Source organism: Octopus bimaculoides, chromosome 18 (assembly GCF_046866305.1).
Source record: "Octopus bimaculoides isolate indiv1 chromosome 18, ASM4686630v1, whole genome shotgun sequence".
Classification (NCBI taxonomy): domain Eukaryota; kingdom Metazoa; phylum Mollusca; class Cephalopoda; order Octopoda; family Octopodidae; genus Octopus; species Octopus bimaculoides.
The window spans coordinates 39296899-39320098 of record NC_142945.1 but is presented as its reverse complement, the minus strand read 5'-3'; positions in this window follow the sequence as shown (position 1 = coordinate 39320098).

Here is a 23200-nt window from a genome sequence, read left to right as displayed (position 1 = left end):
ATCGCTTGTTTTGTGGATGTGAAGGTATTCCAAGAGACCCAAGGAGGTGCAGAGGAAATACAAACACAGCAAACCCTGAAAATGTGTGAGCATAAGTGTGAGGATTGAGGAAAGAAGAATAAATAAAAAAGAAGAAAAAAAAGAAGTAAAAAGACAAAAAAAAATAGAAAAATAAAACTAAAACAAGTAAGAATCCAGAAAAGTGATAAAGTGATTTTGGGTTTGTTTAACTTTGCATTCTTCTCTGGTGTTATCTCTTCTGCCGAACTGCACTTATTCCTCTTTGTTCTTTTAGAGGTGCAATGACAAGCAACGGTGGTGGGTGTGGTGGCGATGGTGGTGGTTGCTGCTGTTATTGTTGCTGTTGTTGTTGTGGTGGTGATGGTGGTGGTGGTGGTGGTGAGAAGAGATTTTAATTGGTTCGCATGCTTTCTCATTTCTTCTCTCTATCTACCTCTCACTCTCATTCACTCTCTCTTTCCCTCTTTCTCTATTTGCATATATTTATATATTTATATATGTGTGTGTGTGAGTGCATATGTGCATCTGTGTAAGTGAGTGTAAATATTTACTTACATATGAATATATTACATATGTGTGTGTGTGTGTGTTGGTGTGTCTTTGTGTGTGTGTGTGTGTGTTGGTGAGTCTTTGTGCGTGTGTGTGTGATTGTGTGTGTTGGTAAGTATGAATGTATTTACATATGAATGTATGCATGTGCATACACACATGCATACACCACACACACACGCATGCATGCACACACACGCACACATTCACACATACAGCTATCTCTTTTCACTCACTATTTCTGCTACATAGTCTCAACCACCCTATTTCTGTCTTCTTTCTCTCTCACTCACTCACTTTCATTCCTTCTCTCCCTCTCACTCTCATTCTTTCTTCATCTCTCTTTCACTCTCTCTCTCTGTTTCGTCTTCCTGCCTGTCTCTCCACATTTCTATTATATTTCATTGTTCCTCCTTTTTTCCTTCTCTCTATCTATTTCTCTCTTATATCTTATCCTAATCTTTCCTTTCTCTCTCTCTTTGTATTTCTCCCTTACATTGTATTTATCAGTTTTTATTTGTTCAATTGTTTCACCTTCTTTTTCTTTCCCCACTCTTTCTGCCTTCTCTATCAATTTATTAATCTATCTCTCCCTCTTTCTGCATCTAGCTATCTGTCTTTCTGTGCATCTATCACTGTCAATCTATCTACCTATCTATCTATCTATGTACCTATCTATCAGTCTGTCTATCTATCTTTCTATCAGTCTGTCTATCTATCTATCTATCAGTCTGTCTATCTATCTATCTATCAGTCTGTCTATCTATCTATCTATCAGTCTATCTATCTATCTATCTATCTATCTATCTATCTATCTATCTGTCTGTCTGTCTGTCTATCTACCTACCTACCTACCTACCTGTCTGTCTGTCTGTCTCCTACATTATTTCACTCTACAGTATTTCTGTCTATCAAACTGTCCCATTCTGCCCCTCTTTCTCTCCCTCTATCTATCTATCTATCTATCTAGTTATCTATCTATCTCTTTATCTCTCTCCCTATCTCTCACCCTCTCTCTCTCTCTCTCTCTCTCTCTCTCTCTTTCATTTTCTCCCTCTCTTCCGTCTTTTCTATCCAAACCATATTGAACAACAATAAACTAGCTTGAAATATAAAGACACTTGGGAATCAAGCTTTCAGAAATGTTTGCCTGAATTTCTATTTTATGGAGATAAACCAATGGAAAATGGGAAGAATGTGAGATAATCAATGGAACCAAGAGATTTATAAAAGAATTCTCTCTGAAACGAAGAAAAGAATCAAGTGAAAGAAAGAGACAAAGAAAGTAAGACATATTAATCCAAGCTGCACAAAGTCCCTAAATTGATAGCATGTCATGATTGACACTTGCTACCTTTGACATCTGAACTTGACAGACTCATTTCAATATTGCTCCTAAACCAGAGAACTGTTAATTCAGATGGCAAGACAAAAGGAAGATTCCGGAACATCTCATCTGCTATAAAACTTTTAGTCATTTAGTCAATGTAATTCCTTAATGAAAGATGTTAAATGATCTGCTGACATTTCTTTATGGACAGACATTCAATCTTCTGAGTCTTTTCAAATAAAGTGCAAGCCATTTATTGTGATCGCTTTGGGACGAAGCCTTTGCAGTGACAATACCTGGCTGATAACAATAACCAGCTGATAAGATCAAGCAAAGAAAGAATTTGGGACTCACTAATTTAAATAACAACAACTGGTTGATAACATTTTCTGTAATCATAATCATTTTCTATAATCATAATTTGGCGTTAGGAAGGGCATCCAGCTGTAGAAACTCTAGCAAATCAAATCAGAGCCTGGTGTCGCCTCCTGGTCCACCAGTCCTCAGTCAAATCATCTAGCCCATGCTAGCATGGAAAGCAGACGTTAAACAACGACGATGATGATGATGATGATGATCCTTTCTCACGTAAGCACAAGATCACAAATTTTGGAGGAAGGGGGTCAGTCGATTAAATCAAACCCAGTACTTCACTGGTACTTTATTTTATCAATCCTGAAAAGATGAATGATAATTTGGCTCAGCAAGGTTTGAACCAGTGGCATATGGTGGTTGTTGTATTGGGTCTCCTGCCACACCCAATGCCGCCAAATTTCAAGCAGGGATATAACAAAAGTTTTCCATTAAGATTTGTGATTAAATTAAGGAGCAGGGCTTATTCTTTTATTCTTTTACTAGTTTCAGTCATTTGACTGCGGCCATGCTGGAGCACCGCCTTTAGTCTAGCAAATCGACCCCAGGACACTTATTCTTTGTAAGCCTAGTACTTATTCTATTGGTCTCTTTTTGCCAAACCGCTAAGTTACAGGGACGTAAACACACCAGCATCGGTTGTCAAGCGATGGTGGGAGGGACAAACACAGACATACATACATACAACATATATATATATATATATATATCTATATATATATATATATATATATATATATATATATATACGATGGGTTCTTTCAGTTTCCGTCTACCAAATCCACTCACAAGGCTTTGGTCGACCCGAGGCTATAGTAGAAGACACTTGCCCAAGGTGCCATGCAGTGGGACTGAACCCAGAACCATGTGGTTGGTAAGCAAACTACTTACCACACAGCCAGCCATTTTCGATGGGCGTGCAGCACACACCTAGCACACCCAGAATATATGGCCCTGGTTTGAATTCATAACATAAAAGATTACAGCTAAATATTTATCTTTCTAATTTTGGCACAAGGCCAGCAAACTTGAGGGGAGAGGGGGCAAGACGATTACATTGACTCCAATACTTGACAGATAATTATTTCTTCGACCCCGCAAAAGGATAAAAGGCAAAGTCAACCTTGGCAGGATACGAACTCAGAATGTACAAAACCAGAAGAAATGCTAACAATTATTTTGTCAGACATGCTAACAATTCTACTAGTTCACCCCCTTAAAGAGCTATCACTAAATACCACAACACATTATGCTCGATGCTCTACTGACTCTGCCAATTTTCAGTCCAATTTGCTGTGATTATAACGAGTTGCTTTTATTGAATTTCTATATTTCCCACTGTAGCATTCTGGGATGGTTAATGCCTAAGCCATACTCAGCATTTGCTACTAATACACTAATGTTCATTAATTCTAATTGTTCCATGCTATTTCTCTTCTGTTTCTCTCTATTTCATGTATTCTGCCCTATTTATTTTCCTATCTAAACATATTACACAGTGTCTCTTATTTTGCTATTTAATCTTGTGATGTTTATTCTAGGAAATGGCATTCATGTTACCTACTTTACCGTTATTGTGATAATTACCATACTCTGTTCTGTGTACTTTTCTCTGCAACTGATATATTATTAGTATTATTAAATCATTATTATTATTATTACAATGATTATAATTAGTATTATTTTTTCTATTGTATATTATGAATACTTCCCTTCTTTGTTTATTGTATATTGTGTATACTTCCTTTCATTTTTTTTTCTATATCTTTGCATTATATATAAACCCCCAAACTTTTACGTCGTCCTTCTAAATCCTTCGCCCTGGTGGAAAATAAAAGAAATTATTATCATCATCATCATTATTATTATTATTATTATTATTATTATTATTATTATTATTATTATTATTATATGTTTGACTTTTGTTTTGCATTTGTACAAGTTGGATCCAAGTCTCACCCAGAGACCTCAAGAGACAACAAGTTAGAAGTTCATGTAGGTGTTATGCCTAGGGTACCATATATTTGGATTTGTACAGTTTTGTTCAAGTGAATGTTTAAGAAGCCATAAGAAAATTATGTTTGCTTTAAAATTTGAGATCACATAGACAGTATTTTACGTAGGATATGGGCAGTTCCCATGAGCACTATCTTTTGGACTTCAGCCATTTTGGGATTTCCTGGTATCTGAGCTAGGTAGTAATCAGCCCGTTTCGTTGTTGTTGTTGTTGTTGTTGTTGTTGTTGTTGTTGTTGTTGTTGTTGTTGTTGTTGTTGTTGTTGTTGTTGTTGTTGTTGTTGTTGTTGTTGTTGTTGTTGTTGTTGTTGTTGTTGTTGTTGTTGTTGTTGTTGTTGTTGTTGTTGTTGTTGTTGTTGTTGTTGTTGTTGTTGTTGTTGTTGTTGTTGTTGTTGTTGTTGTTGTTGTTGTTGTTGTTATTATTATTATTATTATTATTATTATTATTATTATTATTAATAAAGGCAGCAAGCTGGCAGAATTGTTAGCATGCTGGACAAAATGCTTAGCGGTATTTTGCCCGTCACTTCATTCCGAGTTCAAATTCTGCCAAGGCTGACTTTACCTTTCATCCTCTTGGGGTTGATAAAAACAAGTACCAGTTGAACACTGGTGTTGATGTAACTGACTTATCCCCTGCCCAAAAATTGCTGCCCTTGTGGCAAAATATGAAAACATTATTATTATTATTATTATTATTATTATTAAGGCAGCAAGCTGGCAGAATCATTAGCACGCCGGGTAAAATGCTTAGTCTGTCTTCATGTTCTGAGTTCAAATGCCACTGGGATCGACTTTCTCTTTCATCCTTTCAGGGTCAATAAATTAAGTACCAGTTATGCACTGGGATTGATGTAATTGACTGGTTCCCTCTCCCAAAATTTCAGGCCTTGTGCCAATAGTAGAAGGGAATATTATTATTATTATTATTATTATTATATGATAACTGACAGCTCATTTTGCTGGGTAGGATGGAAAGTGTCAGCTGTCCACAGCCAGCAGACTAAGGTGACACTTGTTTACTGGTCATGCTTCAAGAATCCTGTGAAGAATTCTTGTAGTTCCAAGCAATGCTCATTTTTGTAGGTGTTCTACCTTCAGGCTTGCACCAATCTTTTTCAGCCGTGTTGGTAGCTGAGTGGTGATACTTCCATGTGCACCAATTACTATTGGTATCATGCCTACTCTCTTCATTGACCACAGCAACACTTGCCACTTGCCATATTAATGTTGAGCACTTAATACAAGAACAAAACCCAAGACAAAACATTGCAGATACACTAGGCACACAGAGTTGTGCTTGATAGTTCAGGAAAAACACACAACAAAAGACTACTGGATGACAATGATGATGACAATGACAACGGTAGTGGTGGAGGTAGTGGTGGTGAAGATGATGATGATGATAGTAGAGGTGGTGGTGTGATAGTGATGGTGGTTGTGGCAGCAAAGGTGTTAGTGGTGATGATGACCATAATGATGATTAGGAGGAGAAGGAGGAGGAGGACAGGAGACAAGAGGGAGAGGATGGAAGACAGGAGGGGGGAGAATGATGACAGCAGCAACAATGACCACAACAACAACAATAACAACAACAACGATACCTCGTGACCTTGTAATCTAATCCACAATTATTGTCTCAGATTATCTTCCAGTTTAGAATGACCAGAAATTGGTTTAATATTTCGGAACTGACAAACAAAAGCCATCCAATGTTACATCTGCCCTTTTGCTGGGTTGCTAAATAATTCAGTTACTGTAGTTTTTAGAGACAAACTGATTAACAGAGAAATGGTTTGACATTTTGTGTTTCCTCAACAATAACTCAATATTTTTGTTTTGCCTGATAAATTATCATTATAATTTCAGTAATTTAATATTTTTGTTTACGAGAGAGCCAGACAATGGTTTTTACCCCTTAAAATATGGTGCTATTAACACAAGTGACTGCATTATTGTTAGTGTGACAGAACACACAGAGAAAAATGAAATAAAATAAAATTATATAAAATGAAATAAAATAAAATAAAATAAAACAGAAACAATTATTTTTGATGTGTTTCCTTTTGTGTCTGAATTAGTGTGAAGTGAATGGTTTGTTGTTATTGATGCTATTATTGTTGTTGTTCTTGTTGTTGTTTTATTAGAAGACACTCCTAACAAAAGCAGCAATAGAACAGGTCTCAAGCAACCACCTTGCAGGGAGTTAAAAGAGATATTAATAATAATGGCTTCAAATTTTGGCGCATGGCTAGCAGGTTGTAGGCAGGGGGTTAAGCCAATTACATCAACCCTACCCCCGCCAATGTTCAATGGTTACTTATCTTATCAACACCCCTGGAAAGATGAAAGGCAAAATCAACTTCAACAGAGTGGGATTTGGTTGATGGAAACTGAAGGAAACATCATCATCATCATGATTTAATGTCCATTGTCCATGCTGGCATGGGTTGGACGGTGTGACCAGAGCTGGCAAACTGGGGGGGGGCGGGGATTTGCTTCACCAGACTCCAGTCTGATTTGGCATGGCGTCTACAGCTGGATGCCCTTCCTAGTGCTAACCACTTTACAGAGTGTACTGGATGTTTTTACATGGCACTGCACAGGCACTTTTATGTGACACCATACAGGCACTTTTATATGGCACCATCATGGGTGCTTTACACAACCAGAAGGATCAGTCTTAACATTTCTACTGTGGAGTACGAGTTTTCTGCAGTACAGCCAAGAGCCAGGTGTCTTGGCCCTTTGTCATTTTGCCTGAAAGGTTCAGCTTCAAAGGTTCCATATGTGTGTGTGTGCGTGTGTGTGTCTGTGTTAATGTATGTATATATGTATATACATACATGTATGTGCGCGTGTGTGTGTGTATATATATATATATATCCCGGAGTAAGCACATAAATGTGAAACAAGGTGGAAAAAAGAGTACTCAAATACCAGAGGTAGAGTAATATGCTTTATTTAAAAGCAGCAGAAAATATAACAAAAGCTGTTTCACGTTCCCATTCATTGGACAAAACTGTCCAATGAATGGGAACATGAAACTCTGAGTAACAGCTTTTGTTATATTTTGTATATATACTTTTAAATAAAGTATATATATATATATATATATATATATATATATATATATATATATATACAGTTGGCATTAGGAAGGGCATCCAGCTATAGGAACCAAGCCCAAATTGATGAGTGGAGCCAGGTGCAGCTCTCTAGCTTACCAGCTCCAGTCAAACCATCTAACCTATGCCAGTATGGAAAAGAGATGCGAAATGATAATAATGATGATGAGGAGGCTATATATATCTCTCTCTCTCTCTCTCTCTCTCTATATATATATATATATATATATACATACATGTGTGGGTCTATGTTTATGTGTATGTATTACTGTCTCTTTGCTTTGACATCTTGTGAAAGTTGTAAATGAATGTCGCCGTCATGCAAGTCATAGACTTTTATTTCAAATCTTCTGTGAAAACATGCCTGATCATAAAGAAATATTACTTTTTACTTGGAAATAAGCAAGGGTCAGCAACAGGAAGCACATCCAGTCACAGAAATCTATCTTAACAAATTCAGTCCAACACATGCAAGGATGGAAAAGTGGACATTAAATAATGATGAAACCTTGCAGCAAAACAATTTACTGCTACCTAACACTGAAAGCAACTTATTTACCATTGTTTAGATAAAGTCAGTACTATATATTGCATCAATCCATCCCTAACAAGCCATTTCAAGTACTGTTTCACCTCTTCCACCCTATCAATGCATTGCAATTCACACATCTCATGTACCGAATAACATGACCAACCTTATACATTACACATTAGTTAGTTTTCGCGAAGCTGAAGACATGGCATAACGTTTACTTTGATCTGTTTAATTAAAGTTTTCAGCTTCTACACAAGCATATTTTTGCTTTTTCTTTTACAGATTAACAATATTTAATGACTACTTGGGTTTCTATCAAACAAAATCAATGTCAGGATGTACTGAATGGTCTCTCTTTGTAGTAGCAATAATAGTGTAAAAGCTGATGATGATGATGATGACGACGATGACGACGACGATGACGACGACGACGATGATGACGATGACGATGATGATGATTTCTAACATATACACAAAGCCACAAATTTGGTTGGAGTTGTACAGTCTGTTATGTAAATCCTGTACACGAATTGTATTTATTTTATTGATTCTGAAAAGATGAAAGGCAAACTTCGCCCTGGTGGGATTTGAACTCAAAGACATTTCTAAATATCACAGAAAATTTGTTCTACGCTTTACCATTTCCACCATCAACAACTCATTAATAATAAGGGTCGCAAATTTTGGCACAAGGCCAGCAATTTTGGGGAAGTGTGTTAAGTCGATTACATTGATCCCAGGGTTCAAGTGGTACTTATTTTATTGACCCTGTAAAGGTGAAAGGCAAAGCTGCTGACCTCAGCAGAATTTGAACTCAGAAGGTGAAGACAAACGAAATGTTGCTAAGCATTTTGTCCAGTGTGGTAACGATTCCGCCAGCTCACCACCTTCAACCTGTTAATAATGGTTTTGAATTTTGTCACAAGGCCAGCAATTTTGAGGGAGGGTGTAAGTTGCTTACATCAACCCCAGTGTTCAACTGGTACTTATTTCATCAATCCCAAAAAGATGAAAGGCAAAGTTGACCTTGGCAGAATTTGAACATAGAACATAAAGACAGACGAAATGCAGCAAAGCAGTGTGGCCAACACAGTAACTATTCTGCCAGCTCACCACCTTTATAATGGTTTCTATAAAGGTGGTGAGCCCAGTCCTGGAACTGAAACCACAATCTTATGATCATGAGTCCAACGCCCTAACCACTAAGCCACATAAATTCCACCATGTAAGAGTTGTCCCTTTCATTGTTGTTGTTACTACTACCACTGTCTTTAAAACCAGCTGTTGAATATTCGGGATGTTTTTTTTTCTTTTAATTGTTCAGCAAGCTGTTCATTTCTCCTTTTTTGATTCCATGTCCTTTTTATTTTATTTTCTTTATGTTTTGCTGTTACAGTATTCAGTTGTGTAACAGAAGGTTATTTGGTAGCATTTTCAATGTAAAAACATAATGTCATCATCATCATCAACTAACATCCATCTTCCATGCTGGCATGGGTTAGATGGTTTGACTGAAAACCGGTAAGCTGGGGAGCTGCACCAGGTTCTAATCTGATTTGGTTTGGTTTCTATGGCTGGATATCCTTCCTAATGCCAATCATTCCAAGAATGTAGTGGGTGTTTTTTACATGCCACCGGCACGGGTGCCAGTTATGCAACACCAGCATCAGCCACAACTACGATCTCACTTGGCTTGACAGGTCTTCTCAAACATGGTATATTGCCAAAGGTTTCGGTCACTTGTCACTGCCTCTGTGAGGCCCAACATTCAAACAGTGCTTTTTACATGCCACTGGCATGGGTGCCAGTTATGTGACGCTGACATTGTCACATAATTTCAAGACTTTGTAAAACAAACCGTTTTTATGTTATATACAAGTGGTGGTGGTGGTGGTGGTACTTCTGTAGTTGGTTGTGATGATGTTAGTGGTGGTGCTGGCCAGGCTGGAAGCCCAACCTTCAAAGTTTTTTACAGGACTTAGAAAAACTGAAGGACTGCTGCAATAAGTGTGTGAATCTGAGAGAGGAATATGCTGAAAAAAATCATAATTAACTGATGCTCCTGGATTTTTTTTCTTCATCCAAAGTCAGGAACTTTCCAGCACCCCTTCATACATTTGGTATTAAGAACAATCTTTCCTTGGGTAATTACAGTTAATTTTTACAAGTACTTGAAAGAAAATTCCATTTGGCAATGCTTGAATAAATTGCATCTTGAAGAGATAAGGGAAATGTTTTCACACCATGAAAGACAAATATAATGATGATGTTGACAATGATGATATTGACCATGATGATGATGTTGACAACAGCAAAACAATTATAGTCTGGGATATGCCAATACACAAAGATAGGAAGATCAAGGCTAACCAACCAGATACTGTTATCATGGACAATCAAGAAAAAAGTACTTTCTAACTGAAGCGTCAATCCAAACTGTTGATAATGTACCTTTCAAAGAATACAAAACTGGAAATAGATCTAATCTGACTTTGGGGGCTGAAAACAGAATCAATCATTAGAATAATAGGTATTTTGAGAATAATTAAAAAAAACATACAAACATATAACCAAGACCACAGAAATTACAAAACTGAACAACATACAGAAAACAACACTTGCCACTTGCCATTTTAACGTAGAGCACTTTTAATATAAGAACAAAACCCAAGGCAAAACATTGCAGATACACAAGGCACACAGAGTTGTGCTTGATAGATCAGGAAAAACACACAACAAAAGACTACTGGATGACGATGATGGTGGTAGTGGTGATGGTGCTGGTACTTCTGTAGTTGGTTGTTATGATGTCAGTGGTGGTGGTGGTGCTGTGGTTGGTTGCGATGATGATGATGGTGGTGGTGGTGGTTGTGGTGATAGTGGTGGTGGTACTGTTGCTGCTGCTGCTGCTGTGGTAGGTTGTGATAATGACAGTGATGGTAATGGTGGTGGTGGTTGTGGTGATAGTAGTGGTGGTACTGTTGCTGCTGCTGTTGCGGTAGGTTGTGATAACGACAGTGGTGGTAATGGTGGTGGTGGTGGTGGTGGTGGTGGTGGTGGTGTTGGATAAGGATGAAGATGATGATAATGACTTCTTTTATGATCATAATGATTGTTTTATAGTTTCTTTTATAGGAACATCTGCCAGGTATATTATTATATAGATACACAATACATATATATAGAAAGATATATATATATATATATTATATTAGATCCAATACAATAGAAATGAAGACAGATGTGAAAGCTATAAAATGTTACGTATAATAAGTATATTAACCGTAACTTTAACAAGTTTTAATGTCTGTTGTTATAATTGAAATGGTATCAGAGTTAGAAAAACAAGAAAATTGATGGCAGCATTTAGAATCTTCCATCTGACATTGACAGCCTGTTTACCAAGGCAGAAAATGAGTCAATAGAGAGGTTAAATTCAGCAAGAAACAGCAGCCAAATATTTCTCAAAATTACACCTCAGCATCTTAGAAACAGAAGGACAAAGTACATGTTGCAAAATGTTGTCCTAGATATACAAAAATATTGGTTGGGGTTATGTTTATAGTATGCTCTGATAGTCACCATTTATAAAAAGGAAGGGGATCAAATGGAATGTGGGAACCACCTGGGCATTTATCTGTTGGCCATTGTCACAAGGTACCAACAAAAATCATTCTCAACCAGATACATAACTTGCCTCCCAACCACATTGTTCTGGTTTCAGTACCACTGCATTACACCTTGGGAAAGTGTCTTCTACAATAGCCTCAGGTCAATCGAAGCCTTGAATGTGGATTTGGTAGATGGAAACTGAAAGAAGCCCATTGTATATATATTTACATCTATGTCTGTGTGTCTCTGTGCCTGTGTTTATCCCCCACCAGTGCTTGACAACTGGTGTTGGTGTGTTTACATCCCCATAACTTAACAGTTCAGTAAAAGAGACTGATAGAATAAGTGCAAGTCCTGGGATCAATTTGTTTAACCAAAACCCTTCAAGACAGTGCCCCAGCATGGCCGCAGTCAGATGACTGGAACAAGTAAAAGATAAAAGATATATATATAGATGAAGGTGCATAGCTTAGTGGTTAGGGTATTTAGCTCACAATCGTAAAGTCATGAGTTCAATTCCCGGCAACGTGTTGTGTCCTTAAGCAACACGTTGCTCCAGTCCACTGAGCTGGCAAAAATGAGTAGCACCTGTAATTCAAAAGGACAGCCTTGTCACATTCTGTGTCATACTGAATCTCCCTGAGAACTACATTAAGGGTACATGTGTCTGTGGAGTGCTCAGCCACTTGCATGTTAATTTCATGAGCAGGTTGTTCCATTGATCAGATCAACTGGGACCCTCAATGTCGTAACCAATGAAGTGCCATATATGTATATACAGACATACCTCACCATAAGTTATTAATTGGTTCTAGGAGACACGATTTAAGTCGAAAAATTACTTAGGTCAAATTGCTTGTCTATAGGCCTAGCCTAGCCTAAACTGCTAATAGCCATTCCCCAGTGCTGTACTTTATTTATGAATACATTTTCAATAAGACATGGTTAATAAAAACAAATGTATTTATTATTTTGTAACAGAGTAAAAAAAAAACCCCAAAAAACTAAAGTATTTTAAATATTCCAATACGTACAATTTGGTGGTGTTTACATTGCTAATAGCCATTCCCCAGTAGTGCACTTTATTTATGAGTGCATTTTCAATAAGACAGTTAATAAAAACCTATTTTAAGCTTACAAACTAATTATCATTTTGTAATGAAGTAAAAAAAAAAATTAAGTATTTTAAATTTACCAATACGTAAAATTTGGTGTTGTTTACATTGTAGAAGTGGATGGCCAAGGATTGTTGATGTCAACATCATCAGCGTTTAAAAAACTGGTCAAGAGTGCCTTGAACTGTTTACATTTTGTCAAGAATTCCGTTACAAGGAGCAAAAGCTTTGTGACAAGCCGTCATAATATTGGAAAAGCGTTAAGGTGGCGAGCTGGCAGAAATGTTAGCATGCCAGGTGAGATGCTTAGCGGTATTTCATCTGTCTTTACGTTCTTAGTTCAAATTCCACTGAGGTCAACTTTGCCTTTCATCCTTTCGGGGTCAATAAATTAAGTACCAGTTGCATACTGGAGTCGATCTAATCGACTGGCCTCCTCCTCTAAAATTTCGGGCCTTGTGCCTAGAGTAGAAAAGAATATTGGAAAAGCGTTGAGCTTTGGATCCATATCTTTGAACATAGCAAGACCTTTTTCGATGTGTGCAAATGCTTGCTGCATTTTCTCTATGGTGAAGTGGCAGGATTTAGTGTTTCATTCGCAAAATATGCATTTTTTAAAAAGAAGTAAAAAATCTGAAAATCAGCTATAATAATGTAGCCTTCCAGTCTCATTGTTTTGAAGGTATGATGTTGTGGAGAAAAATGTTACTGAGGTTAATCGAACAAACTGGGTATTTTTAGCCAATAGCGAGACAGAAATTAAGGCGGGGCTCATTTTACAAATGAGAAAGACTAGATCCAAGTGGCATGGCTCAGGTTCGACTTGCTCTTCTTTATTTTGTTGCTTTTTTTCTTTGATGATCTTCAATGTCACAGGAAATTCTGCTGCTGACTGTTTGTCAGCAGATGCGCTTCCACCTTGCTTCTTAAAGAAGTGATAACTTCTCCGGTTTTTAAATCTTATAAACCATCCTTAACTTGCCTTGAACACTACATCTTTCTCATCTGGGTATTTTTTCTTCAGGTCTCCAGACAAAGACAATGCTCTCTCCTGAACAATTTCTTGACTAAGAGTAGCATTCTGACACTTCTGCCTATCAATCCAAACAGATAGAAGATTTTCCATTTCTTCAAAGATTTCGCCTCTTTTCTTGTTGATGACAATGTTCTTCATCCCTGGGGCTTCCGATGTGATATGTGTTCAAATCTTGTCCTTATTATGTACAATCATCTATACGGTTGTCCGACCCACCTCAAAAGATCATGCAATTACTACAACTTTTTCACCTTTATCATGACGTTTTATCATCGCCAAGTTATCCTCCAGCATTATAATATGGTGCTTAACACTTTCACCAGGACTTTTCTTAGGAGGCATGGGGACAAAAATTAAAGTTACAAATGAATGTAAATGAGAGAATCTAAACGATAAACAGATGTAAACAAATCTGAATTCAAAACAATCGCAGGAATCACGACGATGCCTAACAGTAGATATTGGAACTACCAGTGCAATATAAGCTCCGAAAGACAGATAAATAAACCAACACAGCTGATTTCATGCTTCAGTGAACTAGACTACATTACTTTATGGTGTGTATTTTAGCATTTACTGTATTTTAATATGATTTTATATGTTTTTATTATTATTTCTTACAACATGATTTTATGTGCTTTTAATGTTTCTTAGTGTTTTTATGATTCCAATATTATTGGTGGACCGACATAAAGTTGAATAAAGCGACTTAACTTTCTATTTTTCCTTATATTATTTTTGAAAACTGACGTATCATTGAGAACAACTTAAGTCAAAACAATCTGAGATATCCCTGTACATATATATGCATGTGTGTGTATAGGCACAGGCATGGCTGTATGCTTAAGAAGCTTGCTTTCGAACCATGTGATCTCAAGTTCAATCTCACTGTGTGGGGCAGCCTTGGATCAACTAAAGCCTTGTGAGTGGACTTCGTTGATAGAAACTGAAAGAAGGCGGCGAGCTGGCAGAAACGTTAGCATGTTGGGCGAAATGCTTAACGGTATTTCGTCTGCCGTTACGTTCTGAGTTCAAATTCCGCCGAGGTCGACTTTGCCTTTCATCCTTTCGGGTCGATAAATTAAGTACCAGTTACGCACTGGGGTCGATGTAATCGACTTAACCCCTTTGTCTGTCCTTGTTTGTCCCCTCTATGTTTAGCCCCTTGTGGGCAATAAAGAAATAAGAAACTGAAAGAAACCCATAGTATGTATATCTGTGCATATGTGCTTGTGTGTGTGTGTGTGTGTGTGTGTGTGTTCATTCATGTGTAACCTTGTTTTGACATCATGTGATGGTTGTAAACAAAGTTCCCCATCATACAAGTGATGGTGTTCATTTCCAGTCTTCTGTGAAAAAACATTGTCTGGCCATGGGGAAATATCACCTTGCTTAGAAACAGGTGACAGGAAAGATTGGAAATAGGTGCATCAGGCAATAGCAAACCTGCCTCAATAAATTCTGTCTGACTCATGCAAGCATGGAAAAGTAGATGTTAAATGATAATGACAAAATGATTATATATACATGTATGTGATTGTGTGTATAAGGTTTCTACATTTTTAGTTTTTCTACAGATGCTTCTCATATGCATATGTATAAATAAATTTATACATGCATATATCTTTTATATGTATGTATGCACACACACACACACACACACATATGAGCAAAACATTTGAATGTTTACATTCGAAGTAAGATGTTATTAATGTTAATATTATCTGTGGTGAATATTGTTAATTGATAATATTAACAGCAGAAACATAGGTGGTTCACAGATTTAATAGCATTATATAGCTATAAAATTTTAAGATTAGCACAGAGCATAAAGATGCAGGAAAAGCATCGACCTGTTTAGAAACAAGAACTAAAGTCCTTAGGGCAGTTGAATTAAGACTTTAGCTCAAATTACTAAAAAGGTTGATGCTTTTCCCACATCCTTATGCTCCGTGCTAATTTTGATATATATATATATATACACATGTATATATCTTATACATATATATATATATATATATATATATATGTATATATCTTATATATATAAAATAAATAATAAATGCACCCTTTTATAGCCTAGCCAGGCTCATGGGCCTGGTTTCCCAGTTTCTATGGCGTATGTATTCCTCAGCTAGACAGGACGCCAGTCCATCACAGCGTTACTCATTTTTGCCAGCTGAGTGGACTGGAGCAACGTGAAATGGAGTGTTTTGCTCAAGAACACAACGCATCGCCCGGTCCAGGAATCGAAACCACAATCTTACAGTCATGATGCTGACACCCTAACCACTAAGCCACGCACACACACATATATATATATATATATATATATATATATATATATATATATATATATATATATATATATATATATATATATATATATATATATTGGCACAAGCATGGCTGTGTGTTAAGAAACTTGATTCCCAACCACATAGTTCCAGATTTAGTCCCACTGCGTGGCACCTTGGGCAAGTGTCTTCTATTATATGAATATGTTTGTGTGTCTGTGTTTGTCCCCACCACCATCGCTTGATATCTGATGCCGGTGTATTTACGTCCCTGTAACTTAGCAGTTTGGCAAAAGAGACTATAGAATAAGTTCTAGGCTTACAAAGAACAAGTCCTGGGGTCGATTTGTTCGACTAGAGGTGGTGCTCTAGCATGGCTGCTGTGAAATGACTGAAACAAGTAAAGGAATAAATATATATATATATATATATATATATATATATACACACACACACACATATAGACTCACATAGAAATCTTACATGTGTGAGAAGCCTGTGTGTACAACAGCTGAAATGTTGTGACTATAGCAACCAAGATGAGGACAACAGTCTGAAAATGTCAGTGTATAATAATGGCAATTACTCATTTCAGAAATTCAGACCAAATTTGAACATGCATTTAGCGTTATTTAGTTCTGCTATAAAATTAATCATTGTGGCTTAATTAAGGAGCTTTCAGCAGCTTGGAATAAGAATCAAAACAACTAGTTTCATCTGTCTTGATGTAGAAGTGAAGTGAAATGGTGAACCAGCTATCATACAGCAAAATCATAGATCATGATTTCAAATCAAATGTGGATATTTTCATGCAGATTTATTCCATAGGATAGTTCATTATATACAACATCAGGTTTACTACTGAGTCTATATATAAAAATTGGATGCAAGAACATCTGGAAATGTTAAATATGTGATACCCTGGTATTTTATTCTGCGATGATTTTAGTTCTCATCCCATAAACACCCCCTTAATAATATCATATTGAATAGCAGTAAGTAATAATAATAATAATAATAATAATAATAATAATAATAATAAATGCCCAGATGCAGTATCAGGCAGTGGCTCTCATGGCTTCTGATTTTAATTGATTGGAAGTGTTATCATGTACATTGTTTCGTCTTGGTATAAAAGTTGGGCTACAGCAAATATTCTGCTTAATACCACAGATTTGCTTGTCAGTTGTTTGACCTTAACCAGTTGAGCATGTCCTTTAGTGGCTGATGATATGTGCATATCTGGTCACGAGCAGAAGTAGTGGTGGAGCATCATAGCCATGTGTTGAAAGGAGTTCTTTGGGGTTTGAATAATTCACCTTTGGAAACATGGGTGTTTTGCTCAGCATCCTTAAACAAACTTTATTCAGGGACCTTTTGAGCTGGATGTGCTACTCGACCTGAAGAAAATTCTAACTGGGCCCCACCTGTGAGGTCATGCGTTGTTTATTTTGATATGAGATCACCATGTCGCACACATATGGTTGTGGTGCATGTGCCTGGTGCATATAGTTGCATGTCTAGACATGCTCATGTATACTTAAATGATAAACTTCTGGAAAGTTTTACAGACTTTTACAGTTCCAGTGATGGATTGGATCTGTAGTCTTCAAATCGGCTTTCTCCTTTCTGGTTTGGAGAAGCCTAATTCTTGAAGATTGGTATTTAGGTAGTGTTACATATCCCAGTGCCACAAGAATTACAGGTGTAAACTTGTATGTATGTATGTATGTATGTATGCATGTATGTATGCATATATGTATGTATCATATCTTTTATATTTCATTTGTTTTACTCATTGGACTGCAGCCATGCTAGAACACTGCTTTGATGGATGCTATATGAGAAATTAACCCCAAGACTTATTTTTAAGTCCAATCCTAATTCTATTGGTCTCTTTTGTCAAACGGGTAAGTTATGGGGACATAAACAAACCAACATTGGTTTTCAAGTGGCGAGACAGACAAACACAAACACACACACACATATATAAAAAGCTTCCACACTGTTTTCATCTCCAAAATTCACTCACAAGGAATCGGTCAGCCTGGAGTTTTAATAGAAGACTCATGCTCAAGATGCCATACAATGGGAGGGAACCACACAGCTAGGCCTACACCTGTATGTATGTATGTATGTATGTATGTGTGTGTGTGTGTGTGTGTGTGTGTGTGTGTGTATACATACACACATACAGATATATGTATATTTAAATATATATATGCATATATATGTGCATGAGCTTATCTATCTATCTATCTATACATGCACACACACACATATATATACATATATATATGATCACCAGTCCTCAGTCAAACCGTCCAACCCATGCCAGCATGGAAAGCAGATGTTAAATGACGATGATGATGATGATCATCATCATCATCATCATGTAACATCCGTTTTCTAAGCTGGCATGAGTTATATGTATGTGCGTGCATGTATATGAATTTATGTACATATGTAAATATATATATATATACATATATATATATATATATATATATATATATATATATATATTTATACACACACACACACACATACACTATATATATGTAAAGGTCTATATATATATGTGTGTGTGTGTGTGTGTGTGTGTGTATGCATTTATGCATGTATGTATGTATGTGTATGTGTGTATGTATATGCATATATATTTATATATATCTGATATTTATGGTAGTGCTTCCAAGAAGACTGCAACGTGTGTGTGTGTGTGTTCATGTGCTTGTTTGTGGGGTGTATGTGTGTGTGTGTGCACGCAGATGTAGACAATAAACAGATGTGCTTGTACACCAACCTCAGCTGTGGCTTGCTTCCACTGATAGAGATCTCACAGATTTGTCTAAATCTTCCTATTGTGGGGAATTAGGGATAATTTGTTGCTATAGTTACAACGTAACATTGACTATGAATGTAATAAAGAACTTTACCTATACAGAGGTGAGATATTGTCTCTTAAACATGGTTAATAAAACTATAATATATATGTCTGGAAACTGGCTTTAACTTCAACACCAGCAACAATTTTACTTCTGCTAGTGATGCTATTTATATGTGTGTGTGTATATGTATATATATATATATATATATATATATATATAGTTTCTGACATAATTTATAGGCATGGTTATAGTCGCAAGCATGGTTATGTGGTAATAGTAAGAGGTTCACATCTCACCCACAGGGTTGCAGATTCAGCACCATTGCAGGGATCCTTTGGCAGGTTTCCTCAATTATAGTCCTGAGCCAACAAATGTTTTTGTAAGTGAACTTGGTAAATAAAAACTAAAAAACACCAATATGTGTGTGTGTGTGTGTCTATATATATATATATAAATATATATGTATATGTGTGTGTGTGTATTATGTATGTATGTATGTATGTATGTATGTATGTATTCTTTTCTACTCTCGGCACAAGGTCTGAAATTTTTGGAGAGGGTGCCAGATAATTAGATAGACCCAATCCCCAGTATGCAACTGGTACTTAATTTATTGATCCCAAAAGGATGAAAGGCAAAGTTGGCCTTGGTGGAATTTGAACTTGGAACGTATACATACATACATACATACATATATATATATATATATATATATATTATATAGTGTTTATTCTTTTGTCATCTCTTCTTGTTACCGCTCAATACTCAACTAATACTTCATTCAAAAGCATACATATATATTGAGTTCTACACTAGGTTAGTAGTACCATAAAGCCTAAGTGAAATATATATATATATATATATATATATATATGTCTTCTACTATAGCCTTGGACCAACCAAAGCCTTTTAGATAGATTTGGTAGACGGAAACTGAAAGAAGCCCATCATTATATATATATATATATATATATATATAAAATCATCTTTATGGTCTTTTAATTATATATATATATATATATATATATATATATATATATACATACACATATACAATTATACGTGCACATATATATATATATATTCCTTTCCCGAGCATCCAGTAACACAATATCTGTATCACGTCCTCGCGTTGTTGTTTTTTGTTGTTTTTATTGTCGTTTTTCTTTTTTGAACTCACTATATATATATATATATATTGTTATATATTGCTATATTTTGGAATAGTCATTTATTTTTCTTGCAAAGCAAATTCATAAACACACACACACACACACACACACATATATATAAATTTCATTCACAATATATGGATTCAGGTAATCCAGTAGTGCTCATAAAATTCTGCATTATTTTGAAGGACTTTTTGCATTTTGCATTAATGCAAACATGTAAGTAATTTATTTATATAATATAAATTATTCACATGCTTTTAAGTTATAAAATATTTTCATGATATTAGAATTTTTTTATAGTTAAAGGAGATTTCATCAAACTATTTTTCTGCCATTTATGTCTTTATATATGTATGTATATATATATATATATATATATATATATATATATATATATATATATACAAGGGATGCCGAATAGTTCCTGACTTTAAGGGTATCATGAAAGGCCTTGTTGGAGGCCTAACCTTCTGAGTTCTTTTACAAGGGGGCTTAGAAAAGCTGAAGGACTGCTGCAATAAGTGTGTGAATCCGAGAGGGGAATGTCTTGAATAAAATTATAATTAACTGATCCACTCACAATACCTCACTGGACAAAATGCTTAGCAGCATTTCATCCCGAGTTTAAATTCAGACAAGGTCCACTTTGCCTTTCATCCTTTGTGAGTCAATAAAATAAGTACCAACTGGACACTAGGATTGATGTAATAAACTTACCCCTCCCCCAACATTGCTGGTCTTGTGCCAAAATCTGAAACCAATGTGTGCGTGTTTGTGTGTGTGTGTGTGATTCCTTGTCTTGTACATGAAAGTCACTTATTTACATTATCTACATTTGACGGTTATTTGTACTCATATTGTGAGCACATTTCAGCTGATATACCCTCCAGCCTTCATCAAGTGTCTTGGGAAAATTTCGAACCTGGGTTCTCATTCCTAAGGTATTTTTTGATGTTGCCGTCGTTATTATTATTATTATTATTATTATTATTATTATTATTCAGGTCACTGCTTGGAATTGAACTCGGAATCTTGGGGTTAGTAGCCCACGCTCTTGACCACTATGTCATATGCCCATGACAAATATCCGTCAAATGTAAATAATGTAAATAATTGAAATAATGTGCATAATTCCTCATCTCTTAAATATAGAACTGTATGAAAGTCACTGTCATCCAATCTTCCTGGATTAAAACTTAATCAGTCATTAAAACTTGATCAGTCATGGGGAAATATTACCTAGTTTTTCAGAAGGATGTTTGAGGCATTTTCATTGCCCCACCAAAATTTTAAGGGCCGCAATTTGCACCACCTATTTCCAAGACTATGCAAACAAATTACATTAAGGATGAGTGTGTGTCTGGGGAATATTCATGCATTTTACATGCTAATTTAACAAGTAGGTTGTCCAGATGTTTGATTTCTTTATTGCCAAAGATTATAAAATAACTAATGAGGTTTTCACTTCTTCGAAAGTGCTTCATGTGGCTTCAAGTGTACAAAGTTTTCTTTATGTTTAAAATCAATGTTTCAACCGAGTACTGATTCAACTGAGTTGAGTCAAGTTAAGGCCACCAGACAACGTTTTGGCTTGTTTGTTCTGGGATAATTTCTGTCTCGATTTGAACTCACTGAATGAATGTTCAGCTGGGGCTGCCATACCAAGCATTGAGAGAAAAATCCAAAGTGATGCACGAAGATTTGGAACATACAAGTACAAGTTGGATGTTTTCCAACTTGTAATTGTATATTATGTTGAGTAAATTGATGGGTTTAATTTGAATTTAGCCAAAGTTGTCACAGCATTAGAATTTTTCATGTCAATTAATTCATTTGAGAGTCCTTTAGTTTTTACATCAGAATTATAATTTCTACAGTGACACAGACTCTGTGGTCAAAAGATTTTTCAGTATTGACAGCTATTGCCAGAGGAATGCAAAAGTATCAGAGATTTCCTTTGCAGTTCAAATATTCTTGCTAACCACTAATAATAGAATCAACAAGGATATAAAAAAAAGTTGTTTGAAATAATGATTCTGCAGATGTTTCAAAACTCTTTGTCTGGCTTTTATCACTTGATTGGTTATCATAAAAGTTCTTTTGCTTCCCATCATTTGCTTGTATTTTAATTTCAATTTCCAGACAGTTAGCAACATGTTTTGACTGCCAGAGGAATGTCCAATTGATCTTGCATTCCCAGTAGATTTTCCATAAGTATTTCAATGTCGCCCACTTCAAAATCAACAGTGGCATCTCTTTCCTGTAATACTATTTTGTGGATGTTAATGGGAACAAAAATGTCGAACCAGATGGATGATATGAAGATGCATATGAAAGAGAATATGTATTTAATAGTTCCTTTTATTTCATTTCTGGTCTTTGGCATCAGATTACATTTCAGAATGTCCTACGGGGCCAATTTGATACATTTGGGATTTCATACAAATGACTACACACGTATGATTCTGGCTAATATGAAGAGAGTTTATACATAAAGCAATGATTGTATGTGTGAGAAGAATCTACCATCTTTTCGGATTATAGAAATATATATAGATACTCATAACAGATCCAGAAAAGATAACTGTTTTGTTACAGCACTGCTGAATCTATATCACACAAATTCAATATAAGATATTCACACAGTGAGAAAAGAACAAGAGGATTTTCATTAACTAATATCCATTGTACTCCTGGGTACTTGACAGTCATATTGTCACCACTGACATATTCTTTAAGTCTGCAATTTTTACAAAGCGAACAATGATTTTTACTTAATGTTTCCTTTATCAGGTGTGTGATGCCAAAACCTGCTTTCTTACAATAATCTTCAAAACAATGAAATTTCTCTGCAACTTTAAATTCACAATTTAGACTTTAAAAGGTAGTATATGATACACATTGGTGTGATGAAGGGTATCAAACTGTAGAAACTATGCTTGGCTCAGTCTTCCGACTTGCCAGCTCCTTTCCTACTGTCTAACCCATGCCAGCACGGAAAATGGCTGTTAAATGATGATGATGATGATGATGATGTAGATGATGGTGGTGGTGGTGGTGGTGGTGGTGGTGGTGATGATGATGATGATGATGATGATGATGATGAATGATGATGGTGGTGGTG